At 43.6% G+C, this 21,757-nt stretch overlaps 1 pseudogene; it reads left to right on the forward strand.

Moving 5' to 3' along the window:
* Positions 1–1,241: 1,241 nt before the first annotated feature.
* LOC111236420 lies at positions 1,242–18,376 on the forward strand (annotated as a pseudogene).
* The last annotated feature ends 3,381 nt before the right edge of the window (positions 18,377–21,757 follow it).

A 21,757-nucleotide genomic window follows, 5' to 3' on the forward strand; every position in this document is an offset into this window, starting at 1 on the left:
ATATGGGCTTCAAGAGAAGTGGGTATCGTCTGGGTCATGGTACAAAGAAGAGAATAATGGTCGCTTCCCTCCTTTCATTTATTTTTGTGACTTTGTGTGTTACGAGGCAAAGAAGCGAAATGACCCCAGCTTTATTCATCAAAGCAGCGGCACAAATCCTATGAAAGCAGAACGGCTACCTGTGAAGAGTTTTAACACCAACAAATCTATCACAGTCCACAAAACAGATGTCCCTACAATCAATAATGACCCTAACAAGAACTGCCCACTGCACGATAAACCTCATCCACTCAAAAAATGCAGGACATTCAGAAACAAAGCTATTGATGACAGAAAGGCTTTCCTAAAACAGAAAGGGATATGCTTTAAGTGTTGTTCTTCAACCTCAGCCAGAGACTGCATATCTTCTGTGAAGTGCTTAGAGTGTGAAAGCACCAATCATGATGCAGCCATGCATCCCATTACTTCGACCCACCAAGGCTCAACTGCTGCCACAAGAGAACGGCGGGGAGGGAGAAGATTCTAATGTGACTGACGTCAGAACAAGTTGCACCAAAGTTTGTGGCCTAGGTCGGTGGGGTCGTTCCTGCTCTAAAATTTGTCTTGCAAGGGTTTACTCCAAAGACTCAAGGCACAAAGCCATCAAAGCTTATGTGATCCTGGACGACCAGAGCAATCGCTCTTTAGCCAGACCAGAGTTCTTCGAGCTGTTCAATGTGGAAAACAAACCACTTTTGTATCATCTCAGAACATGCTCAAGCATCATGGAAACTTATGGTAGGAAGGCCGAAGGATTCTAGATAGAGTCGATGGATGGCAAAGTGCCCATCTCTCTCCCGCCACTCCTTGAGTGTCAGGAAATCCCAAACAATCGAGTTGAGATCCCAACAGCAAGTGCAGTTTTGCACCAGCCTCATCTCCATCACATTGCCAAACACATTCCCAAGCTGGACCCAGAAGCAGAGATACTCCTGCTACTCAGAAGAGAGGTGCTTAGAGCACACAAGGTCAGGCAACAGGTAAACGGACCACATAATGCTCCCTTTGCACAACGTCTGGATCTAGGCTGGGTGGTGATAGGAGAAGTGTGCTTAGGCAATGTGCATAAGCCAGCGGTTGACACATTCAAGACCCATGTGTTAGATGGTGGTCGACATTTCATTTTTCAGCCTTGTACAAGTTTCATGCATGTCAAGGAAACACAGCCAAGCTTCAACAAGCCCAGTAAATTCCCAGAAAGGATGCTAAGACGCACAGTGTTTGACCGAACCGAACATGATAACAAACCTGCTCCGTCAGTAGAAGATGTCCTCTTCCTACAGATCATGGACGCCAATGTCCACAGAGATGATGATCAAAATTGGGTCGCCCCATTGCCCTTCAAGGAGCCACATCAGCACTTGCCAAATAACAGAGAGCATGCAGTAGTGTGGTGGTTTGAATCCCTGCAACGACAATTCAAGAGGAATCCTGAGATGCAGGAACAATACGTGGCATTCATGGAGAAGATCTTTCCCAACGGCCATGCAGAAGTAGTGCCGCCATTGGAAGCAGACGAGGAGTGCTGGCATCTTCCATCGTTCGGGGTATACCACCCGCAGAAGCCCAACCAAATCAGGGTAGTTTTTGATTCCAGCGCTCAGTTCTCCCTCAATGATGTGCTTCTGACAGGTCCCGACCTTAACAATTCTCTTCTTGGCATCTTTCTACGCTTTCGGAAGGAGAGAGTGGCTGTCCTAGCCAACATCCAACAAATGTTTCACTGTTTTTTGGTACATGAGAACCATCGCAACTTCCTTTGTTTTTTGTGGCACGAGGATAATGACCTCAGTAAGCCGGTTGTCGACTACTGCATGAGAGTTCATGTTTTTGGCAATTCACCATCCCCTGCTGTAGCCATTTATGGCCTGTGAAGAGCCATCGCCAAAGGCGCCCAGGAGTATGGGCCCGACACAGTGAGGTTTGTGGAAAGACACTTCTACGTAGATGATGGCTTGGTGTCTTTGACATCTGAAGCAAAAGCAATCGACCTTCTCTGACGAACCCAGGCTTCACTCGCTGAGTCAAACCTCTGCTTACATAAGTTCGTGTCAAACAGTCCAGCGGTCATTGGAGCTTTCCCACCTGAGAATTGTATTCCAGTCATCAAAGACCTAGATTTAAGCAGAGAAACGGCGCCTATGCAGCGTAGTTTAGGCCTGATATGGGAGATCAGGCCGGATACATTCACCTTTTCAGCATCCACTGTGGTCAAACCCTTCACCCGACGTGGAGTCCTCTCCACTGTCAACGGTGTTTTCGATCCCCTGGGTTTGTTGGCACCCGTCACGATCCAGGGAAGAGCTCTTCTTCAGGAACTTACTTCAGAGTTATCTGAATGGGATACAACCCTCTCAGAAGACAAGTTGAAGAAATGGGAAACTTGGAGAGATTCTCTTCAAATCTTAAAGGAGCTTCATGTGCCACGCACATACATGCCGACTTCGCTCATCAAAGCTGTGCACACGGAACTGTGTATATTCTCGGATGCCTCGACCAAGGCCAGAGCTCTGCGCCGCCGTCCTTGCTGTAGAGTTGGCAGATCTCATCCGAGAGGAGCTAGATGTGAAATTGGATGCTGTCGGGTTCTACACGGACAGCAAAGTGGTGCTATAATATGGCACGAAACGCTTTTACACATACGTTCACAACAGAGTTCAACGCATCCGACAATCCTCCACACCAGAACAATGGCATTATGTCCACACAGAAGAAAACCCTGCAGACCATGCGTCGAGATCTTTACTTGCATCCCGTCTTGCACAAAGTTCTTGGTTCACGGGGCCTTCATTCCTGCGTCAGCCATCTGCAGAGACAACACAAATTAGTGAGAAGTTCGAGCTCATCGAACCGGAAAATGACACAGAGATCCGACCACAGGTTCGTACCTGCACTACTTACATGGAGGAACCTGGACTTACCTCTGACCACTTTCAACGCTTTTCCACTTTCAACTCTCTACTACGAGCAGTGATATTCCTCATCCATGTGGCAAGATCTCACAAACATTCCAACAAAAACAGTAGGTGCTCGGGATGGCACAAATGTCACTTACCTTGTACTGTGGATGAGATGGCTCAAGCCAAGGATGTTATTCTTAAAGCAGCACAGAGGTCAGTCTTTACAAAGGAGCTATCAGCCCTCCAAGCTAACAAAGTGGTGCCCACAAACAGCCCTTTGCACAAGCTCAGTCCAACCTTAGAAGGGAACCTCATCTGTGTTGGAGGCAGACTGAGACATTCTCAGCTTACAAGTCAAGAGAAGAACCCTGTAATCCTAGCCAAAGACAGTCACATAGCCTTACTGCTTGTACGGCATCATCATGAGCAGGTGAGACATCAGGGTCGTCATCTCACAGAAGGCGCAGTAAGGGCAGCTGGACTGTGGATTTTGGGTGGAAAGCGACTAATCAATTCAGTCCTCCACAAATGCATAACCTGCCGGAAGTTGCGCGGGAGATTGGAAGGACAACGTATGACTGACCTCCCACCTGAACGCCTTAAGGTCTGCCCTGCAGTCACGTATGTGGGCCTCGATGTCTTCGGGCCTTGGTCCATAGTAGCCAGACACACCAGAGGAGGACAGGCAGAGAGCAAACGGTGGGCCATGATGTTCAGTTGTTTAAAGGGGACAATATTATGCTCCTTTTCAACAAGTTCAAATAAGTCTCAGATGTCCCCAAAACATGTCTTTGAAGTTCCTTGCTAAAAAATCCACTCCGATCCTATATTTCAGCATGCCTGTAAACCCCTCTGTTTCAGCCCTGTCCAGAACAGGCTTTTTCTGTGTCTGTAGCTTTAAATGCAAATGAGCTGTGCCTGACCACGCCCCTCTCCAGAAGGGGATGCGGCTTGGGCTTCTGGCACCATGCTCTAATGTTTACGGCGCTTTGGTTCAACCACACGACTTTTATCCAGAATCTGACCCAGAGGGAGAGGCTGCTGAAGAAGTTCAAACTCTACAACTGCAGCAGGACATTTCTGAATGGTTGGTAACCAATTTTGTGTATTTTGACTTTACATTTTCAGTTTGTTGATGTATGCTGGCACATAGTTACTAACATGTAGCTAGGTAGCTAATGCTAACTGTTACTGTCTCGTCATTGCTGGGAGCTCTTTTGGTAAATAAGCACTATTGTGAATTGTGTAATGTAGTTATCTGTCATGCCTCCTTAGATACACTTTTACAGTCTATGTAAGTGTTTGTTGTATGTGGACTGCTATAGGTGTCCAATGTCGATACAAGTCAGATATTTTAATAGATGCTGACAAAGTAAATCATTTTGATTTTTATTAATTTTTCTCCATGTTTTGAGCAGAGATGCTCATCATAACATCTTCCTTTATGTAGTAAATTTATTTTGTGCATTACAATAAAAGCTGTAAATCAGCATAAACATGTCTGATAGCAACATTAATCTTTAGTCAAAGACTAAACTGTGCAGTTTTCTACACTACACTGTTGTCAAGCTCCACAGTATCTGCAATAAGTGACATGTTATAAATTACCTATATAAAGGCAATCGGAACCACAAAAAACTTGCCAGTGAGGGATGGCGTGGAGCCCTTTCCAACGCGTGAAGCAGTTGACAGTACAGGTCTTCAGTTCATTTAAAAACGTTTAATTTGAGGATGCAGCAGGGTGATATGGAGCATAAACAAAGGCCGGGTGTTAATTGTAAATTAAACGACTAACTTGCAGCAGGAAAATAAACCGAAATAAACTCACAACAACTGAAAACAAACAACCGCCCGCACGGTTGAAAAACTGTGTGGCTTTTGCCTGATTACCAATCCCTGCCACCTGTGCCCCAGTGATACCCTCAAGTAAATTTCATGTGGCCTGCTATTGGCTGGACCCCTCCTATGCCCAGGTTGTGAGTTGTCAGGGTAACACCACAATAACATAGCACCTTCATAATATAAATGCATTGCAATAAAAAACATCATATTGGCTACAACACACAGACCCCTAATTGTTACTGTATAAAAAACATAACAATTCAACAACATTCAACATTGTAGCCAAATAAGTGCATAGTCCATCAGTTTCTCATAACGAAATGTTCATTGTCCATGTAAGTATCCAATAGGGTTGATAACCCCAATAATAGAAGTTGGGTTTCAGTCTTTAATCCGCTTCCAATAGAAGACAAATCTTCGTGATTGGTCGCTCCAGGACGTTGTACTTGGTCCGGACTTTAACAGACCGCACATGTCCTTGTCTGTCGGGAAAGGTCTGCAGTACTTTGCCCAACAGCCAGGAACCACGAGGGGCGTTCGAGTCCGCTACGATGACGACGTCTCCAGCGACAAAGTTCCTCTTGTCCCTCGTTTTTGCTGAAAAGCCCAGGGGGTAGAGAGGGTTTGCCTTTCAACAGGAGAATGTGATTTGGCGTCAGTGGTTCGAGATCATTTGGATCCTCTGTGGTTTTTGTAATGGGACGGTCATTCGATATGGCTTCCACTTCGCACAGGAATGTTTGTAGTCCTTCATCATCCAGATGTTGCTGGTGAAGAACAGAGTTCAATACTTTCCTGACCATGCGAATGACTCTCTCCCATACTCCTCCATGATGGGAGGCGGCTGGAGTGTTAAAGGTCCATTTCACTCCAGAGTGAAGTAGTGAGGTTTGTATTTTCTCATGGTTCAGTTCAGATAGAGCATCTCTCAGCTCACGTTCTTTTCCAACAAAGTTCGTTCCATTGTCAGATGTTATGTGGGACACTTGGCCTCGTCTGGAAATGAACCTGCGTATTGCATTGATGCAAGAACTGGTATGCAATAAATAGGCCATTTCCAGGTGAACTGCTCGACTGGCCATGCAGGTGAAGAACTCCATAGCGTTTGATGAGGCTGCGGCCTCTCTTCACCTCAAACGGTCCAAAATAGTCAATTTCCACATTTGTGAACGGTGGAAGATCTGCTTGCAATCTTTCTTTAGGCAAATCTGCCATCTTTTGTTCACCCAGCTTTCCGCTGTATCGTCTGCAGACAACACAGGACGACAGGATCTTTCTGGCAGCAGCATTTGCTCTGGTGATCCAGTATTGTCGATGAAGTCTGGAAAGGAAGTGATTTCTTCCACAGTGTCCGTTCTGTTCATGAATGTGGCGTAAGATGAGAGTGGAGATGTGTTGGTCCTTAGCAAGAATGACTGGGTGTTTTGTGTCTTCAGGCATTGCTCCTTTGCTAAGCCTACCTCCCACTCTCAACAGCCCTTCTTTCAGCACTGGATCAAGTTTGTAAATGTGACTCCTTTTCCTCACTCCAGATGTTCCTTTTTTCAAAGCAGTGATTTCATCACTAATCCTGTCCATTTGGCAGTACTGAATAATGACATTTTCAGCCATGTTGAGATCCTCAGGACACATGGTGTGACCACCCAATGTGGCTCCTGAACCTCTTCATGTCCTCTTCCACTTTGTTCTTTTGCTGAGTTGGGTCAAATCCATTGCTGGACAGAGAAGCTCATATTTCTTTTCTCTTTTGACTCAACAACTGCAACATCCTTTTCAGCTGAAGAAACCATGCCACTGAGGTCTTCAGCCTTTTCCACGAGGAGAAGTAGGTTATCAGTTTGTTTACTGCATTTGGTGGATCTGTGATGGGATCTGAAACCTCTCCTTTGACCTCTGGGTCATCACTGCTGATGGGGGTTGAATCCAGGATGTTAAGAGGCCACTCCTCTTCACTCTTGGACAGAAAGTCTGGGCCATGGATCCATCTGCTGCAAGTGAGAAGGTATTCCACTTTCACCCCACGAGAGGCCTCATCAGCTGGGTTTCGTTTTGTGTCAACATATCTCCATTGTGAGATGTTTGTGGCTTCTCTTATGGCAGAGACCCTGTTGGCAACAAAGGTATAGAAACGCTTTGTTTCGTTCCTGATGTACTTTAACACTGTTGTGCTGTCTGTCCAGAAGGTTGAGTTTTCCAGTTCCAGTTGCAACTCTGCTTTCAGGAGTCTGTCAACTCTCACCGCCAGCACAGCAGCTGTTAGTTCCATCCTTGGGATTGTCACATTCTTTAAAGGAGCAACTCGTGCTTTTCCTAGCACAAAAGCTAGATGGATCTTCTCATCACTCTGCAGCCTCAAGTAGGAAACTGTGCCATAGCCATTCTCACTGGCATCTGAGAAGTGATGGAGTTGTGCACTTGTGAGCTGTCCAAAGCCTTTGGGTTTAAAACATCTTGGCACACTGAAAGTGCTGAGTCCTTTTATATCTTCTAGCCACCCCACCCACTGCAGCTGATAGTTTTGGTGGTAAAAATCCAATGGGGTCATAGACCGAACTCACCACTGACAAGATGCCTCGTCTTGTGAACGGTCTTTCCTGGGCTGACATCCTGAACCTGAAAGTGTCAGTTTCTGCGCACCACTGCAGTCCCAGGGTTCTTTCGACAGGCAGGCTGTCTCTGTCAAAGTCCAGTTCTTTCACTTCCTTGGCTCTTTTCTCCACCTCAATGGCTTCCAACACTGACCTGCTGTTGCTCATCCATTTCAGCATCTGGAATCCTCCCAACTGACACAAAGCTGTCAGGTCTGTAACCAAGGACATGCCTTCCTCCTCTGAAGACACAGACTAAAAGTAGTCGTCCACATAAAAGTTGTGCTTGATGGTATCACTTACATGGAGTGGAAAGTCTGCTCTGTTGTCTTCAGCTGTCTTTTTAAGGGCAAAACTGGCACAGCTGGGCGATGATATTGCACCAAACAGATGAACAGTCATTCTGTACTCAGTGAGCGACTGTGTCAGATCTCCTCTTGGCCACCATAGGAAGCGCAGAAAGTCTACATCCTGTTTTGCCACTTGGACTTGATGGTACATAGCTTTTATGTCAGCCATAACTGCCACAGAGTCCAGGCGAAACCTTGTGAGAACTCCAAGCAAGGAGTTTGTCAAGTCAGGGCCCTGGAGTAACTTAGTGTTAAGTGACACACCTTTATAGCTTGCTGCACAGTCAAACACCACTCTCAGGGTTTTCTTTTTAGGATGGTACACCCCATGATGCGGGATGTACCACACCTTTCCTTCTTTTCCTTCCAACTGATGCTCTTGAACACACTCTGCATAGCCGTTATTTATGACATCACTGAGGAAGTTTGTATATTCCTCATTGAAAGTAGGATTTCTCTCCAATTTCCTTTTCAGGCAGAGGACCCTTTGCTCAGCAAGATGTCGGTTGTTGGGCATGACGACATTGTCCTCTCTGAAAGGCAACTTCAAGCAGTAGTGTCCATTCTTGAGTTCAGCTGAAGTGTTAAGAATTTGCATGAACTTGAGATCTATGGAAATTTCCGGCTTGTCCTCAGTAGATTACTCATTGAAGTCATGGTTGTACTGCTTCACCAGCAGTTCTTCTATGTGAGCAATGGAAATGCGATTGGCTGGGATTGTGGGGCAGCTATTCCCATTGTCATTGCCTCCTCTCAATGGTCCATTGACAACCCATCCCAATAGGGTTCAAACAGCATAAGGTCCTCTACCCCTGCTGTTTATCACTTCCCATGGCTCCATTACTTCTGGGGTGTTAGTGCCAATTAACAGCTCCACATCTGCATCAATAGCAGGAATTTCCACAGAGTTCAAGTATGGCCAAGCATACAGGTCTTCCTGCCGTGGGATGTTATCACGTGTCACAGGCATCTTGAACTGGGTGTACACATCAGGTAGCTCAACATAGTTGTTGTCATTGAGTGCAGTGTTAATGTGGAGAATGCTAGGATGTTTCAGGTTACACACCTTGCAAGACAGGCGACTGTGGCACTCTTTACTCATGTGTCCAACAGATAACCATCCAAAGCAAGCGCCTTTCTTTTTTAGAATATCAATTTTATCTCTGTGCTGCTTCTTCTCCATCTTGGGACACACTTCCAATCTGTGGCCTTCTTCACACAGATTGGAACACATGGTCCCTTTGTTGGTTTGTCAGGTAAGTGTTTTTCCTTTTTATTTTCAGAATCAACAGCTGCCACAGATGTGGCGAAACTGCTTCCTTTTTCCTTTGTGCGACCCTGTGACACTTTATTTCCAACTTTGAATTTGGAAAATGAGACAGCTGTGTCTTGTATGTCTCCATACAGTGGATCAGAGGCAATAGACACTTGTCTCTCAATGAAATTGACGTCACCAAACCCTGGTTGCTGATGGCGTTTCTCCTGATGCGCAAAAGCAATCCTCCATTTCTCCCTCAGTTTGTATGGCAACTTCATAATTATTGCACGTATGTTGGATGGCATATTCATCTCTGACATGTAACTAATGTTCTCCATAGCATTACAGCAGATGCGTAGGAATAATGAAAAAGCTTGTAAGGCTTTGATGTCCTCAGATTTCATTGGTGCCCATCCAAGGGCTTTCTCCATGTACGCAATAGCTATTTTTTGCTCATTTCCAAAGCGTTCCTCTAAAATCATCCTTGCTCTCTGATACCCCCTGTCAGGTGGCATGTGTTGACAGCTCTTGACCAGCTCTTGTAGTTGCCCTTGAGTGTGCTGCTCCAGGTAGTATAAGCAATCAACACTGCTGTCGGCCTTTGCTTCCACTCCATGTTCAAAAGCTCTGACAAATGCAATGTACTCAAGAGGGTTTCCATCAAAGATTGGTATGTTTCTTGGGGGCAGTGATAGTGAAGACTGTTGTTGCACAAGTAATGCTGTGATGTCATTTTGCTTTTGCATGATGGTGAAAATGTTACCTGGGTCCTCAGTGTTCTGGTTGGATTGCTGTGCTGGTTGTGCAGTGGGGTATGAACGATGAGATTTTTTTGGCATGCTGCCTTGGTCCTCCTTATTGATTTGACGCCATTGTTGTGGCCTGTATGCAATGGGATGTGACTGCACAGTTCTTTGGGGCATGCTTGGGTTGGGATTTAAAGCATAAGTTTTTGGTCTGGTTCCTTGTGAAGTAGTTTCCTTAGGCCTTGTTCCTGTTCTGTTTGACATTGTGGCTGTAGTTCTGAATTGGGTGTATGGTTCCTTTAACTGCTGAGGTTGTGATGGCATTGCAGGTTTAGCAGCTCCTGCTGGTAGGTTGTTGCCTCCTGTTGGTAAATGAGTGACATTACAACTTGAAGCTTGTGGAACAAATGGCACAGCAGAGGGTTTGAGAGTAGACTTTTGTTTTGACACATAGGAGTTCTTTCCATTTGAGACCTTGCTTCCTATGCCAGACCCTCTGTTACTGAGTATAGAAACCTTTGCTGTCTGAGCAGCAATCCGACTTTGCACTTCAAGCAGTTCCTTTCTTTTCCTTATTTGTTCCTCCTGAGCTTCCAGTTCATGTCTTTCCTTGAGAGCAGCCTCCATAGCCTGGAGTGCAGCTCTTTCAGCCTCTGCCTGAATCCGTGCAGAGGCCGTTGAGGACCTTGAAGATCTAGAGCTCCCACGTGACATATTTGATTTACAACCAACATTAAAAGAACTGTCATTTGGGCTAATAGTATCCACATCCTCATTTCCACTTGAACCATTGTTATGCAGAACCTCATTTGCATGCAACACATAATTTTCATTTGAACCATTATTTTCCAGACCCTCAGTTGCATGAGACACAGCATTATTTGAACCATTATTTACCAGAACCTCAGTTGCATTAAACACAGCATTGTCATTTGAACCATTATTATGCACAAACCCATTTGCGTTATTTGAAACGTCATAGATTTCATTTTAGACATTTCATCCTCAGGCAATAAAGGTTTTAATGACTCATGCAACCTTACAGTTTCCCCATACATTTTCCACATTATTTCATGTTTGATTTGCACATCAGAAACATTTTTATTTGAAATCATCATTTGTTCCAATTCCTTTGCCATTTTCAAGTCACCTTATTCCAGAATTCCTTTCCTTTTGCAATGACAATAATTTTGCTTCCGCTGCTTTAAACGTGGGCTTAACTGGTCTTTTACCAGGTTCATTCTCCATTTCAGTGTCAGTGACAGCAACATTCATTTCTGCATCCATTTCCTGATTTTCCTCCTTACTCATGATTAGAGTTTCAACCGAGGCTTTATTGAGAGTCAATGGGATTTGCCTGTATCCCGTTGCATGAAGGCTACTCTCTTCCGCAACTTTCATATATTCACAATATAGTCCTACCGTGACCGTGACTTTGATGTTGCTTGGTCCGTGTTCCACTTGCGGCCGGGCCGTGACGTAACGAGGCAGTCAGGAAAAGTTCATGAATGGTGCGCTGTCCTGTGTCCAAATCGATCCTTGGAAGCATAGTTTTTCAACTTGATATAAGGGCAATCGGAACCACAAAAAACTTGCCAGTGAGGGATGGCGTGGAGCCCTTTCCAACGCGTGAAGCAGTTGACAGTACAGGTCTTCAGTTCATTTAAAAACGTTTAATTTGAGGATGCAGCAGGGTGATATGGAGCATAAACAAAGGCCGGGTGTTAATTGTAAATTAAACGACTAACTTGCGGCAGGAAAATAAATAAACTCACAACAACTGAAAACAAACAACCGCCCGCACGGTTGAAAAACTGTGTGGCTTTTGCCTGATTACCAATCCCTGCCACCTGTGCCCCAGTGATACCCTCAAGTAAATTTCATGTGGCCTGCTATTGGCTGGACCCCTCCTATGCCCAGGTTGTGAGTTGTCAGGGTAACACCACAATAACATAGCACCTTCATAATATAAATGAATTGCAATAAAAAACATCATATATACACATATATATATATATTTCATAAGCTTTATATTTTGGTGAATGTTACCATTTTTCTCTATATTTTGGATAGGTGCTCCTGTGGAAACTGTGCAACCATGCCCACAGAAGCTGAGAATATCTGCTGCTAGGAGATACTACAGGTAGCATTCTCACTAGACAAACTAATCAGTAATTTGTTTTGATTACATTTATAATAAACCATAGCATTTACCATTTGTAATTCACTGTAGGTTACCAGACGGCTATGGGAGATCGAGGAAGATTTACCATGTATGGTAGGCCGTCCTGGGTTGGAGCCGCTCCGCCTCAATGTGTACTCCCTCCAGAATGCCTGCAACATGTACCGCGCTGACTACGGTACTTTACGGTTGAGAGGAATTCACCAGTACGTTTTGCTTCTTTGTAAAAACATGGTTTCAATGTAAATTAAAGATGTTAGGCAGTCTTGTTTTACTTCAGTGCACATAACTTTACAATGGTAATAACACACCACAAATGGAGTAACACACCCTCAAATAAATTAGTTTAGCTGCTCTTTGATTTGTAAAGTTTTTCTATCAGCAGATAGTGTGCATATAATATATGAATTCAGAGGAGTCATTTCTTTAGTAACGATCAAGCATTTATTTACATCAAATGAGGCACTTATAATCAGTGATAATAAAAAAGCTGTAGGATTCACTGGATCCATAAAAAAATTGTGAAACACAACATAGATATGTTTGCAAGACTAAATGCCCTGTCCAGTTGTTTTAGTCGGTACAGGTATCTAGCCTATAGGAGCTTTATGGGCTGGTGCTGGGGCTTCCTTGGTCGCAGAATCTGGGTCGTCATTCCAACCTGCCTGGTCCTACGCATCAGTGCTGAGTTTCCTGACGCGGGTTTCAGACTGCCCCATGATAGAACTGGGACACATAGCTGGATATGACCTACTCCTTCTCAGGCTGCTCGAACTGTGCAGTGAAGTCCTCTGGGATGGGGATGGCCAAAGCAGCTTCTGTGTATGGTCCCAGGTCAAAAAAGACTTTTTTAAATATGAGGTCCACCACATTCCCTGTTTGATAAAACACAAACGATTTTGTTTACATTTTTCACTTTTTTGTTGTTTTTTTTTTTTTTACAAAAAAATGACTGAAAGTCTGTTTCTAACTACCTCCTGACATTTTCTTTACTGTATTTTGTTGTTGGTGGAACTGTCATAACATTATACGTGTAATACTTAATACAATGTGTACAAAACATTTTTTGGTTGAAAAATAAAATAATATAACACTTATAGAATGTCGGCTCAGTCTTAACTGGTGTAGCTCCGCATTCTCCCTTCATGGCCTTTGGAAATTGGACCTTGAACAGTGGTTCACCTTCTTTTGTTTGGGCTTGTGGTCAGTCAGCATTTTCATTGTAGTACATGGCAGCCAGGTAGAGTCTGGAGGTACAGTAAAGAGAAAATCAAAGATGTTAATGTTGACAGAAACCTTAGCCTACATACTCTCACAAGTTCTAAGTAACCGCAGCTTCATTTACCTGCACAGCATTCCAAGACTGATAAATGACTGTTAGGGTTATCAAAAGAAGATGCACTTCAGATGGCTACAGACCTGTACTTCTGATGTGAGGCTGAAGAGTCCTCAAGGATAACTGTGTGCCTACAGTACGTGTCTCCAGTGGGTCAGTCTGGCATGCAACATCCCTTGTTGCAGGAAGCTGTATAGATGCACTTGATGTGCTGGCCTGAACAGAGGAAACACCAACATCTCCTCAAATGTGTAGTTATGGCAACAGCTGCAAGCAGTGCAAAAAATGATAACAACAAATGCACTCAATTGTGTGCAAACTGGGTTGTCAATAGCTTGTAAATGCTGCAAATAGCTCACTGTATGTGCAAAACGCAAGAAATGTGTATTACTGTCATGGTCTCAGCCTGGAGGCTCCAGGGTTTTGGTTTTTTTGACTTTTTTGGACTTTCATGATTTAGTTTTGTGTTTTGGGTATTTCTAGTGTCTAGTTTAGTCTTCCCTGTCTTGTGCTCTGTTTCCCCGTGCACTTCCTGTTTTATTTTGTAATTTGTTTCCTTCTGTGTCTCAGTGTTTTGCTTTCTGTCTTGGTCCTGTTTTCTGTGTGATGATTGTCTGCCCCGCCCTAATGTGTTTCACCTGTGTTCAATCACCCTTGCCTCCCTTGTCTATATAGTCTTTGTGCTCCCCTTTGTCTGTGTCGGTTCGTCTGTTTAGTTCTGGGTTTGTCCTCATCAGTTTACGTCGTCTGTTCATGTCTGCCTTTTTAGTTTAATAAACCTGTCTGCACCGTCTCCCATGCGTTGGCTGCATTTGGGTCCAGCCCTTTACCCCTCAAACCCTTACACCCGTGACAATTACAGACTATCCCCTTTCACATATCAGTCGGTACTGATCCATGCTTTACCTTCAGAATGTAGTGAAACAGGAAGGCCACAGTAGAATAAACGGGTGTATTTCACAAATGAGTCATGTGTTGGTTAACAATGAATTACAGAATCCACATGCTCCTTTTCCAGCTGAAATCAAAGCACTCGGTGAGCCCACGGTGAACTTGAACTCGGGGCACAGATTCTGTTGGGGATAACTACCTTGGCAGACACCGGAAAGCTTGCATTGCAATAGAATAGCCCACACATCTTTTGGGCACTGTAACGCAGAAGCAATCCGTTCAAATCCCCCATAGTAGGACTCAAACTCAGACTCACGTAAAACAAGCACCGGGGAAATACTTTTACTCACATCAAATGCTGCGGTGGAAGCAGTCGGCAATGCTAGCAGAAGTGACTGAACTTGACTGCAACTCTAACTGGCGCAACCTATCGGCTGTCTAGGTCTCCAGCCTCTTTGACTCAAGCTCCCTCTGGAGCTGGAACTCTAACCGTCTAAGCTAGGAGATGATTCCGCAGAAAACAGGACAAACTGTGGCAGTGTGACAGGCTTCTCGTCTGCCCTACCACTTGCTACACCGGGAGTATGAATGGCAGGCTCCCCAGGAGAAACCAGATAAACATCCTGAGCAACCAGCTGAGGATGCTGCCACCATACCCCCTGCCACCGAACCAGGAGGAAACTGTAAGTTCCAAACCCCCTTATTTACTAAGCCCTTTAAAAAAATCTTAGTAAGGGCACTAGGTATGGTAGGTAGGTAGGTAGGTAGGCTTGGTATACTACCAGACCACACAAAAGCTGAAACCATGGCTACCACTTAGCCCAACTCAACTTGATAAGGCTGATGTTGGAGTTCACACTCACACACACACGCACGCATGCAACAAACAGATGTCATTTGCAGCCTTGCCACCACAAACTTCCAAAGGTCCTGCTTAACCAAAACTTCACAAATGTGCTCTACACTCACTGAGTGTGCCAATTTTGAGACAACTTGAAAGGCTAAACTCAGCGGCCGGAGCCCTGAAATGCCTATGCCTGACAGGGAGTTGGATCCATGCCCAGAATAACTCAGAAAACAAAAAAGGCAAAGTAATAAACGAGTGCCCGATGGATGGACTGGGAACAGCCCGGCTGGACACTCACCTGTCTAACTGAGGAAGCTGTGTGTGATCAACAAATGAGCCAAGCAAAACATACTCAGACACCAACACTCACTGACCAGTCACTGGAAAACACAAGCCCTGAACCATACCCAATCGTTCTGTTTTGATCCTGGACGAGCCCCCAATTGTTACGTTCCCGTGAGAGTCCATGTGTTGGGAAAAGGTAACAATAAATGAAATAGTAAACCGGGCCAAACATTACAGATACAAGGAAACAGATTTAGCAAATAAAAAGGAATATTATTCACACTCAAAAGAAAACTACAACCAAAAACCGACAGTAGAGCACTGGGTAACACAAACTAACAGAGAATCAGGATAATCCAACTAACAATAACCAAACAAAAAGGGAGACTATCAGTAGTAGAACGATCACTCCAGCTCCACGCAGCAGTTTCACTTTTTGTATGAAGTATGGGTATGACAAGAGAAGGGGAATAAAGAAATACAGATATGGATAGCTTTGTGGTCTGTTAATGGATTGGTCAAAATTTGTGTTGTATTTTCTTTAAGGATTCTGGACACTAGCCAGTAAGCAATTCTAGATTGAAAAGATCTTGTACTCTTAGACCATGTAAAGACGAAGTTCTCGTTTCAGTCTGAAAACCTTCTCTCCAAATATCTATTGAATTTAATCTCTGCATGAAAAGCTTCAAATAAGCACTTACAGTATGTTGCTATTTTGCCTTGATGGCCATCTGTCCATCACATAATCGAAAGCAATAATAAAGTCACCACCAATTAAAAAGAAGGCATTAGGAAACTTGTCTAACCACAGTAATAACTTTTGCTCTGTAGTGTCAATCAAATCTTCTGATTTAGTGTTATAGCCATAGATATTAGTGGCAATTATAATAACTTTGTTAAATTCTATTGACATATATAGTGACCTTTTACATCAACATCTGAGTGTAGTATGTTACCTGTAAAGCTGTTGTTCAATGTGCCCTCATCTGCTGAGCCATATGAGAGCCAGATTTTGTTACCCCATTGTGACCTCCAGAAATTAACATCACAAGCTGTCTCTTGGAAAAAATAGAAATCTCCTTTTATAATACTTTGCAAACAAGAATAAGGCTTTGCACTTCCCATTGTCCCTCAAAACCCTGGCATTAAGAGAAAAAAAGATAAAGACAACTAGAACTATGAATAGCAAGACAATAAGTTGCAGGTAGTTCTCTACAAATGGAAGTGGTCGTTAAGCCTCTTTAGTATAAACTACATGATAACATGATACATGATACATGAAAAATGTATTTGGCTTACAATGCAGCTAGAGAAGAGTGAAATGTCCATATCCCTCATTTCACCTCCATGGTGTGGAAAGAGGACTGAAATCAAGAAATCTCAGTAAACTATGCAACATTTTTAAAGCCAAATAAAATTGTCTTTTCAAAAGAAAGAAAAACAATAATTGTGCTCGATTCCTGAGCTTGCATTTCTAAACTGGAGAAAACGCCAAAAAAAGAGTCCAAGTGCATTGGTCTGTTGGCATAACTCAAATGCACACTAAAACATAAGTGCCTGTGCATATTCTCATTTACCGGCTTTATCCCCAGGACTCAATCCCCTGCCTATATGGACTCCCTAAAATCCATAAAGAAGGGGCCCCGCTCAGACCCATTGTCAGCAGCATACACTCGGTCACCTACAACATAGCCAAAAACATAGCCCATATCGTGGCTCCGTTGGTGGGAAACACCCCACACCACATCCAAAACTTCACAGATTTCGTGGGTAAAGTCCGAAACATAAAAATGGAACCAGATGAAACCATGGTTTCCTATGATGTGACTTCTCTCTTCACTTGTATTCCAACTATGGAGGCTTCGGCTACGGTAAGAGAACGACTCACACAGGACAATTCCCTGCAAAATCGAACAAATCTCAAACCTGAACACATCTGCCAGCTCCTGGATTTGTGCCTGAACACCACATATTTCCAGTTTAATGGCAAATTTTATAGACAAAAACACGGCTGCGCCATGGGTTCACCAGTATCCCCTATTGTGGCAAATCTATACATGGAGGAGGTGGAAAACAAGGCTTTGAACTCCTTTAAAGGAACAACACCGAGCCACTGGTTCAGGTATGTGGACGACACATGGGTTAAAATCAAATCCAAAGAAGTGCAAGCTTTTACCGAACACATTAACTCAGTGGACAAAAACATCAAGTTCACCATAGAGGATGCCAAGGACAATAGTTTGCCATTCTTAGATTGTGAAGTCCATATGAAAAGGACACGAGCCTCCACATTGGGTATACAGAAAACCCACACACACAGACCAATATCTACTTTTTGACTCACACCACCCTGGAACTACCTGCAAACACAGAGCTGATAACGTGCCCCACAGCTCACAGGCCAGGACCTGAGGGATGCCCTCATAACTTGTGGTTACCTAGCTGGACCTTTGTGAAATCTGCAGCTACTTCCAGAAGGAAAAACAGCAAAGTGGTTGAGAGAACAAAACAGAGAAACAACATAGTCATTCCATATGTGTCTGGAGTTTCGGAAAAACTCAGGAGGATCTTCAACAAACACCATATCCCTGTGTATTTCAAACCCAGCAAACACACTCAGACAGAGGCTGGTACATCCAAGGACGAACACCACACACCCGCAAAAGCAATCTGGTGTATGCAATGCAACGAGGAATGCAATGACCTCTACATTGGAGAAACAAAAAACATTGAAATAACGCATGCCGCTCATGGACAGGAAGCCAACTCCTCAGGCCTTAGACTGCTGCTGTCCATTTACATCTCAAGGGAGAAAGCCCACTCCTATTGAGGAGCAGCAATCGTTCACCATGCCGTAAGCAGAGAGACAGCGTGGTTCGAAAGAGGAGTAAAAAGCGGCCATCTATGGTAAAGGTAGAGCAAACCAACGCTCAACAGGGGAGGAGGTCTCAGACACCACCTATCTCCAATTTACAATGCTGCCCTTTCATCCCTTCCCAGGAGATTCAACAATCTAGCCTCAAAGAATGACAACTGTTCACAAGTGGCAAATGACTCCAACGACTGTCGTAGAGAACTAACGAAGTCGAAACCAACTTTCCACCAACGATAGTCATGCCAACGACTGTCATTGATCCCAAGTGACTCCAACGACTGTCGTTATAACACAATAGAGCACTAACGAAGTCGAAACCAACTTCCCACCAACAACGGTCGTGCAAACGACTGTCGTTGACACTTGGAGCACAAACAGAAACCAATGACATCATCAGCCTTGTGAACGCCCACAAGAGGTTAAATACTTGGGTCTCCACACCAGTAAGTTAGACCAGTCCCAGCCTGGTCAGATGCGTACACGAACTGATGAAGCCTCTTGGATGAGAGGTGAAACGTCTTCCCAGACAAATAATCAAGTCCAGTTGCGTTTTGATTTAAAACTCCTTTAAAACATAAGTGCATTCAGTGTAGGAACAAATAAAACATTAAAGCTGCAAGCAGCGTTGAGCAGGCCCTCGCACTCCTGTGCAACTCAGGGGGGCTTGCGGCGCGCCATTTGAAGCGTCGCACACCGTAACGACTGCCGAACACCGCGCTCATGGGTTAAGACGGACTGTGTGGTAGCAGAAAAGATTTAAAAGATTTTATATGCATTCTCAAGTTTGACCACTAGGTGGAGCTAGAGACGACATAATGAGCACACATTAGGCTCTGTATCACAAACAGAAAGGTTGAGGCAGTTTGGACAATTTGTGTTGAAATGAGAGTGAGTTGATTTTTAATGGTGAAGGATTTAAATTCGCCACGCCATCAGGGGCGGGTCCTACAGCGAAAACTCAATAGCTTCATAACTTTAACATCGCAAAGGTCTTGAGATGAGGCTGACCACAGATCATGTCGATGAATTCCCTAGGAGGAGTTCTGTTTGGTTGAAGGTATGGGCGCAAGAGGCTTTTTTGTAAGTCTTGGCATGTGCCTACCGATTTTCGTGCATGTAGGTTAAACCAAGGGTATAGGAAAGGCCTTCTTGAAATTTTCTAGGTGGCGCTGTTGAGCCATTTTGCCACACCCATGTGTGAGACCCATACCAGATGTACATTTTCACCAGGCCTGATGCGTATGCAAAGTTTCATGACTTTTTGAATATGGGAAAGGCCTCAAAAAGGAGATTTACTTTATGGAAGGAAAATAATAATAAGAAACGGTACAATTTCAATAGGGTCCTTGCACCCTTTGGTGTCTGGGCCCTAAAAAATAAGTGGCTTGTGTTTTCAAATACCTGATAAGCAAGAACTAATTATTTTCTGTAAGTATTTATTATTTTGTAGCTTCATTATGCTTTCCGGATTATGAAGTTGGAGGGAGAATTTCTCTGTTATCAATAAAGCCGTGTCCTCCCACTAAGAAAGCCACCTTTCCCTCTTTCCCAGCTGCTTCTGCCATCGGCTATAGCTTTTTATGATTTTCCCTGTCAATTTTGTAGAGATCCTCAGCAAAATGCAGGCCATTATCATGCAGGTACCTTGAGATTTTAAATGCCGCCTAGACCGCTGCTCTGTGCACCCAGGATGAGAACTGGATAATGCTTCTGGGCTCATTTGCATTCTTTGCACCAAGGCGGTGGACTGTTTCAATCACTTTTGGTAGGCGCTTCTTATCCTCTGGTAAAATAGTGTGGCATATAATTTAATCACTTCCTTGCTATTGGCTCTCTATCTTCTCTGGTATGCCGTTGAGCCGAAGATTCCAGCGCGGCAAGTATCTCTCCAGTTCTGTGACTCGTGTCTCCAGGATGTTAGTGTGATGTCAGAGCGCTTTTGTTCTTCCTGATAAAGTTTTCCTTTCCTTCTCCTTTCATGGAGCTGATTTCCTCAGTTTTTTTCTTCAAGTCTGCTTTTTCAGTTTTGTTGTCCTGAATGAGTGATTACAGCTTGACCAACCGAGTGTTAATCAGTTGATTAACACTTTTTCACAGTAAAAAAATCTCCAGACATTAGCCAGAACAAAGTTAAGAGGAAAGTCTGAAACACAATAATCACGTCAGGGGATAGACCCTCAGGTTGTTGTGACGGTCTGGTCTTTCAGGTTGTTGTGAGGGTCTGTGAGATTTTTTTGTATTGCTCTTTGAAAACTTGACTTTTACTCACCATGAAGTGATGTCTCAGAAACTTACTAGTACCTCCAACCTGTAATGTTCTGGTCTTCAAAGTATTTATTATAATAATTGTTAAAAAATCTAACCCACTGCTGTTTCAATTTGTGACAGAGTCCTTCACATTAAAAGTCTGACAGGTGAAATACTGCCTGACTCAAAGGTACCATAGGCCATCAGGTGTAAACAGGTCTCTTATGGGTCATCCTGAATTTGGAGATGCATATTAAAGACCGGGGTCAGTCTATGCTAACGTCACAAACATGTTTTTGGATCTGAGCAGCAAATATCCAGTTCACACCTGATGTTATCTGATCATAAATCCCAGCACCAAGTCATGGATTCATTTAGTCTTATCAGTAGTTAATTATGTGTCTAGAGGCCTTTAATCACCTGAACAGTTGGTGCTACAGTACATGACGAATGAAATCTTATCCCATTGACCAACATTTTCTTAATCAGTGTGGCTGAAAGCTCCAGGAAGGAAAAACTACTGTAAAGTAGCCATTGAGTTTGTTGTTGTTTTTTAAACTAGTAATTCCAAGACTCACAGACTGGATAGGATTCCTCTCAGCTGGACTCTGCTAAGATTTAACTCACACAGAACTTCAGTCCAGTTCCCTTTAAACCTCGTGGGTTTTTTTTAAGTATCATGATAATGACTTAGGATGGGGAAATGTCTTATCACCTGATGTTAGAGTCATGTAGAAAAATAAAGCCACAAAACTGAAAGTAAAATTAACAAAAAATGGTTGATAACATGATCAACGTGAAACTTCAGATGGTCTAATCATCTGTTTTCTGACTGTGAGTTAGTGTAGCTTCATCAGGGTGTTAAAGGAAGGGGTTCATATCAGTTGACTGTATCTCACACTTCATCTTTGTTTATTTAATTAATTTTTTCTTATCAGTGATAAACTACTCACCAAGCTTAAAATAATAACCACAGATAAAATGATTGTCTAAACTACTTTGTAAGAGTTTACAGACCCAGACCCAGACCCAGATAAAGAGAATGTCTATACCTGCTCTATATTGGAAAGTGCCTTGAGATAACGTATGTTGTGAATTGGCGCTATACACATAAAAATTGACTTGACTTGACACTTCCTGTGTGAACTTTGTAAGATTTCAGCTCATTCAAAACTTTGCAGCTTGGCTGTGAACCAGAACCAAGAGGAGAGACCACATCAGTTCAGTTTTAGCTGCTCTGCACTGGCTTCCTGTTACATTTAGAATTGATTTTAAGATCCTCCTCCTTATATACAAAGGCCTTAATGGGCGAGGACCAAGCTACACTGTAAACTCCATTGTCAACTCTATACCTCCAAGAACACTGAGATC

Source organism: Seriola dumerili, unplaced genomic scaffold, assembly GCF_002260705.1.
Source record: "Seriola dumerili isolate Sdu_G_001 unplaced genomic scaffold, Sdu_1.0 BDQW01000665.1, whole genome shotgun sequence".
NCBI lineage: Eukaryota > Metazoa > Chordata > Actinopteri > Carangiformes > Carangidae > Seriola > Seriola dumerili.